This window comes from Pinus tabuliformis, chromosome 2_1 (assembly GCF_031772625.1).
Source record: "Pinus tabuliformis cultivar Carrire ecotype Pingquan chromosome 2_1, CPIR1, whole genome shotgun sequence".
NCBI classification, from domain to species: Eukaryota; Viridiplantae; Streptophyta; class Pinopsida; order Pinales; family Pinaceae; genus Pinus; species Pinus tabuliformis.
The window spans coordinates 753,987,368-753,994,168 of record NC_142299.1 but is presented as its reverse complement, the minus strand read 5'-3'; the positions used below and the strand labels follow the sequence as shown (position 1 = coordinate 753,994,168).

Below are 6,801 nucleotides of genomic sequence, written 5' to 3'. Positions count from 1 at the left end.
AAACTTGTTGGTAGGGTCACTTGTCACCTTGTGACTTAAGTGAATTATTTTTCGTACACCTTCCAAGAATATTCACACTAACAAATAGAGACTCCATTGGTGTACTAACAACATTCTTGAGTGATTGAAGTTTCAGAAAATTTCAGGGTTTTCTTCACTTATTTCTAGCCTCTCAATTTATATTTATAATATTAAACCTTATTTTGTCAAATTTTCAGATTCTAGTTGGTTTCTAGCCTTTTCCGCAGGTCAGAGGAACTAGCTAAGTAGGATCTGGCAAAATCTGTGCAAGATCTGCTAATCGAGACTCCTAGGAACAGAGCATACTTTTCAGCCACATGAGTGAGTTGCAAAGCACACTTTTTGTCCAGAAAAGTGCATTTTACTCAGAAATAGGTTAGTACATGCATTTTTTACCGCTTCAAAAAAAAATCAATTTTTTTTATAGATTTCGTGAGAGTTTTGTTTGTATACTGGTTTGGGTACTTCATCTATGTTTTCAATTTTCCTTAGGCCTACATCCACTTGACTTATCTCATTGAGGAAGGAAAAATCTCCCTAGGGTTTAGAGTACACCTCCACATTGCTAAAAAGAGATTTTCTTAGTGAGGAGTCTAGGGTTTTTAGCATTTTCAGCCACTATTTTTTAAGTCTGATGCATTACTTTTTAGATCTATTGGATAAGTTTATCTTATCTTTTCCCCACTTAGAGTTTGGGTTTTCCTTCCCCTCGAGGATCCCCTTGTGCATCCTAGGGTTTAAAGCTTCACACCTATCCTTTGCAACATCTTTCGCTTATGATTTTTGTTGTTTGTTTGCATCATTTAGAATAGTTTAGAAACTTTAGATCCCAGTCCATTGAAATTATATATTTTTGGCCTCTTCTTATGCCTTTGAGTAGCTTGTTTTACCTCTCTTGCTTATCTTTTTAGTAGCCCTTTTGGGTGGGGTTTTTGTGTGCTTGATTGACATTTTATTTTTCTATAATTTTCATATTTATTTATAGTATTTTAGCATTTTACTTTCAGCAGCACATGACATCATGAAACATGCTTAATTAAATGATCCACTTGACACATTATTTTCACACACTCACACCTTAATCGAACGTGATTTTGGCTAGCACTACCAAGCCAAGACTTGAAACACTACAGCTTAATAAATCAACACACATAGATTAAGCCGACTAGGGCATCAGGGCCAAATAATAGTTTTAGTGTAGGTGTAAGAATGGTGGGACAGGCTTCCAATAACACTCATCAATGACTTTCATTGAGACATAGAAGTTGACATATTAGGGAGATTAAAATCCTTCACCATCCCATGGTCAAAGCCAGAGTGCATCAGAAACCCGATTGAGAGAGGATTAGGCTAGGTCATTGTGCAAGCAGTTATCCTCAGGGCTACCCAACTCGTGGCAGGGAATTCCCTACAATGACTCACTACCAAGAAGCTCAAGACCCGACCACCCTAGTGGGACAAAGGTAACTGTAGTGACCAATCTTAGGAAAACACCCTATAGGACTGGGTGTGGGAAGGAGTTGGTCCTCTACCTCACATTTCTCTAAACAAATCTATTTGTGGGGATGAGATTCTGTCAAGTAAAAAGTTCTTTGGAAGGATATATGAAACAATAGATCTAAGATTGTTTGAGGATTTAGATCAGTATAGTCTAGAGGTATTTTTTCTTTAATAGGGTGTGTTTTCTTATATTAGAGTAACATCAGTAAAGTAGTTAGTTTACACTTGGCACCACTGCACTAGGTGTTTTCTTACTATTTTTTTCTCTCTTATTCATATCATCAACCTTGACTTTAGACACCATTGCACCTCCAACTCATTTTTCACGTCAAATTCGAGGTGTCCACCGTCAATTCTCATTAGGACATATTACTCCTCCCTGTCGAGTTAGAGTACCTCCTCCTAGTCCTCCATTAAGTCGTCATTCTGATTTTGATTATGATTTTGCTGATTCATCCAGTTCATCATCTGATTCCATGTCTTCTCAACCCCATATCACCACCATGTCAGGCACCAATGTGGGTGTGGGAACCCAGGGTGGTAACCTAAGTGCTAACCAGGGTACCCCCATTAGCAGAATCCCAACCGGTGTGGTCACTCCTACTCCCTTACTTCCTTTTATGGCTGCTTTAAGTCTCCTAGATTTTAGCCATCTTATCAATGATCCTCTTCTCCATGATCCCAAATGACCAACTATGCCTACTAAACTCCCTTCAGACATCCCAAAGTTTGACGATAATCCTCGAAAAGACCCAACTAATCATGTTCGCTCCTTCCATATGTGGTGTTAATCAAATTCCATTACCAAAGACTCCATCCATCTTTGTTTGTTCCATAGCATGCTCACTGGAGTTGCTGCGAAGTGGTATGGCGACCAACCTAGAGCAACCCATTCCACTTTAGCGAATCCTGACACAAAATTTATTTGATGCTTCCAGTTACCTCTCCATTATGATATTGGTACCAAACTTTTGACTTCTTTCCATGAAACTTCGGCCACCTACCTTTCTGACCACGTTTAGGAATGATGTAGAAGGAGGAGCATTTGTAGAGCTCCTGAATTCAAAGATCGAGTCTATATGGATTGGTTTCTTAGGTCACTACTCGCCCCCATTTCGAAATATGTCGCTTTTCACTTCCCCCATTCTGAGGAAGGAGCACTCCAAAGAGCTCTAAAATTTGATCTGATTTACGACCAGTCAGGTTATGTTTACACTGTCATCCCCGATCTAGCTCAGCCTCATACTACTAATGAACCAAGAGCATCTCATGTCACGAATGGCATAATTGGAACCCTTTCACACCCCCAACCATATACTCCACCTTAGATGTGTTATGGTCCACCTTAGGGAGGGACGAGTTCCACTTACAATTATCCCTCCCGTAATCTTCCTCAGGGAAATCTTTATCCAAGTCCCAGCATGCCATATGCATATCCCCATCTGCATCAACCAATGCCAAGGCCACCCATTGCACCTCCTACTTATACCAATGTTTCCTCGTCTCCTTATTATCATTATGGACAACCTAGTGCTTTAGCTCCTCCAGCACGAACACCCCCAACCACTCGTGCCTGATCCCGCTCCACCACAACAACCACCTCCTCCACAAGGACAAGTGTATGCTCAATAGAGTGGACCCAATACCCCTAACCAAAAAAAGGAACAAGAGGAAGGGTAATAGGAACCAGTTGTCTCAAGGTAATCAAGGCAACCAGGGTCCTCCAACAAATTCCACTCAGGGTCCTCAACCTAATACCATAACTTAGCAACAGGGCGGTTAACCCAAGTAGAACAAGGGTCTTTGTACAGAAAAACCTTGTGCTTGGTGTGAAGTATATGGTAATTTTACCCATGAGTGTCCTCTTTTACCTCTGATGTGGCAAGTATGGGAAGCTCAAGCAGCTTCTCGAGGATCGCAACCCATCGCTCCTCCTATAATGCCTATTGCATGTCAATCGATCATGCTTGCCAACCCTTTCCCTCACCCAGGATACGTAGCTACCCAACCTACATAAGGACATGTAGCTCAAGTAGCTCCACCATCTAGTCACCATGATTATTAGATTATTTTGATGAATTCGGATGAGGTAAATACCAAGCAAGTCAATCTTCAGACTTGATCGTGCCAATACGATAAGCCATTTGCTAAGTCAACGACTGAGTCCTAACCCAAAGTTTCCACTGAGCCTCTATCATCATCCAATGGTACCTTACAGATCCCTCAACCTAAGGTCGATTTTATTCCAAATATCCCCAAAGGTTCCTTATGTTGAAATGTAGATTCTACCAAAGTTGCCCATACATATAGTATAGTAGATGATTTTCCACATTCTCTTGCTTCCATGTCAATGTTGAAAGTCCTCCAGATGTGCCCACCACAACCAAAAGCTATACTATCTTCTCTGGGTGTCATGGATCCTCAAGATGATTAGATTATTTTCTTTCATGTTGACAAGTCGGAAAATCCTCCCTTACTTTCATCCATTGCATTTCAAATTCTAGTGTCCATTAGAAACACCATTTTTTAGCAATGTATCATTGACGAAGGAGCCTCCACCTGTGTGATGGCTGCCAGTGTTTAGAAGAAAATTTTTTCCCTTGACTTATCCCTATCCACAATCACTCTTCATGCATGGGACAATCATCCTTCACAACCCCTTGGCTTATACCACAACTATCGAGTCACAATTACTGGCAAGATTATCTATATTGGCATTGAAGTCATCGATGCCCCCTTCGACTATAACATCCTTTTGGGTCATAGTTATACCTATGCCATGTCACCTTTCACATCTGCATCTCATTGCAATATTTTCTTTGCCCACGATGGAAAGGTCATCACAATTGATCAATTGATGTACTATGATCCAAAATCCCACACTTCACCTCAGTCCAACATTTCTTCCATGGCTGACAATAAGATTGTCTTGTCTATCTCTCCAGGAATCTATAAATATTTCACTTTTCTTGGTGCTTACTATGGCCCACTACCTACTCCTTTTGAGCATATCTCATCGAGTGTTTGCATGCTCCAAGCATCATTGGCCGTGTACAAATGTTCTCGTATGCTCTCATAGAAGACCAAACATTCACAACTTGTTGTGCCTGACTTAACCCTGCCTATCGATACAACTCCTTAAGGATCATTTCCTTTTGGTAGTGTCTCTCGTAATCCATTTCTGCCTAGAATTGTTCCCCAGGCCTTAACCATTGTGGAGCAGTTCCTCTAAGCCATTATTCTTTTGGTCAGATATTGTTCTTATTCCCACCTCCTCGAGTTTATTCTACACCTGCTATGGCTACGTTGATTTTACCCAATCTTAGCTTGGGATACGAGTCTGGTACATCGATCCCCCCACAAACACTCCTCTGAATCAATTGAAACCTTACATTCCTTTGACTCTGGTCCAACCATTTGTTCTTATCCCTGCCTTTGCTTGAGTTCCACAACAATCTCAATAGGAACCTACACCTATTGCAAAAGCATCTGACAAGGGGGGCAAAGCCTATCAAAAGGGACCTAAAGACAAAGCCCCCCAACAACTCCAGCTCCTCCTAAGATGCCAAAGCCTCTCGCTCCTCTCGCTCCTTGTGCTTTGTGTGATGCTTCTAGTCATGCCACCAATAATTGTCCTAAACTCCCTCCTATTAAGGTTGTGGTCATTGATACCTTCCATGATTCTAACATTCCTAGAAGGCCCAAATTCAGCATAGAAATCTTGTGAACCTTCTAGGTTATTGTGCTGAGGGATGAGAAAAGTTGTTGGTTTATGAGTACTTACCAAATAAGAGCCTCAATAGATTCCTATTCGGTGAGCCAATTCCATTTAGTTTTTTTTACTATTATAAAGTAATTCATTTAAGTATATTATGTATAAAATTACTTTCGTACATATCAAATTTACTTTTCATGAGTTTCTAACCATTTACTCTGGTTTATCATCCCGACATAAAATTCTCGGGAAAATATTTTTATATATTATATATGTAAATTAAATTTTGGGTGTTGAATTGGTGTGGCATTCATGGATACAGATCCAAACAAACGCGCAGACCTTGATTGGCAGAAGCGTTACAACATTATAATGGGAGTAGCTCGTGGGCTTCTGTATCTTCACCAGGATTCTCAACTGCGAATTGTTCATCGAGATATCAAAGCAAGTAATATCTTGTTGGACGAGAAACTGAATCCTAAGATAGCAGATTTCGGCTTAGCCAAACTTTTTTCTGAAGATGAGACCCACGTCAGCACGAGAGCGGCTGGAACTCTGTAAGATTTTCACACACCGTCAAAAGCTTAACAATTATGGATGGATGCAATTGAGTTTCCACTGTTTTTTGTAATTGTACCTTATGACATTCTTGAAATCGATCTAGCTGTTGCTGTCTTTCATATATTATTGAAATTTATAATGGATATAAAAATATTATCTTTATCCAAGATATTTTTATCTTATTATCCAGCTCAAACAGTTTCGTTTCGAAATAGCTTTCCTTCAATTTTCGTTACTGAGTCTTTGCCATTGTAATTTGAATGTGCAGTGGGTATATGGCACCGGAGTATGCTCTGTGGGGACAACTATCTGTAAAAGTTGATGTCTATAGCTTTGGCGTTGTTCTTCTTGAAATTGTGACCGGAAGAAAGAATACGGACTTTAATTTGTCATCTGAAATGGAGATTCTCCTCGGATGGGTAAGATACTGACATTGTTTTCTATGTAAAAAATTGCAGCAGTAAACATTATTTATCCATAAAAATAATTAGTGCTATATTAATAGCAAACAAAGTTATTTATAGATGGATGAAAAGTTATTTATAAAGAGATTAAGTTTTTCTTTTAAGATAAACATATTATTTTGGTATATTAATAATTTATTGAGAAATATCTTAATAGTAAATTAAAATAAGAAAGAATATTTCATATTTAGTTTAGAAGCAAATTATTTATTTAAATACAAACTATTTTACAATGACCAATAGCCATAATTTTTATTATGGTGAAGTATCACATGGAGGTATTCATTCTTTCAAGGTAGGTCTTCATCCATTTCTAGTTCTTTGCAATAAATGCGTACACAATACACCCTTTATCAACAAAGTTTTTCTTTTGATGCAACTAGGGACTTTTTTCTTGTAGACATCACTATTTGCTGAAAGTCTATATAAAAGAACAACCATTACTTGAAATACATGGGTATCTAATTGCTTTAGCTACTCATATAATATAATGTGGTATATGGTTCATTCAACTTCTTGATGAACTCCCCTTAAATGTGC

At 38.9% G+C, this 6,801-nt stretch overlaps 1 pseudogene; it reads left to right on the top strand.

The window, feature by feature from the left end:
- Positions 1-5,548: 5,548 nt before the first annotated feature.
- LOC149202768 (cysteine-rich receptor-like protein kinase 43 pseudogene) lies at positions 5,549-6,228 on the top strand (annotated as a pseudogene).
- Positions 6,229-6,801: the final 573 nt, after the last annotated feature.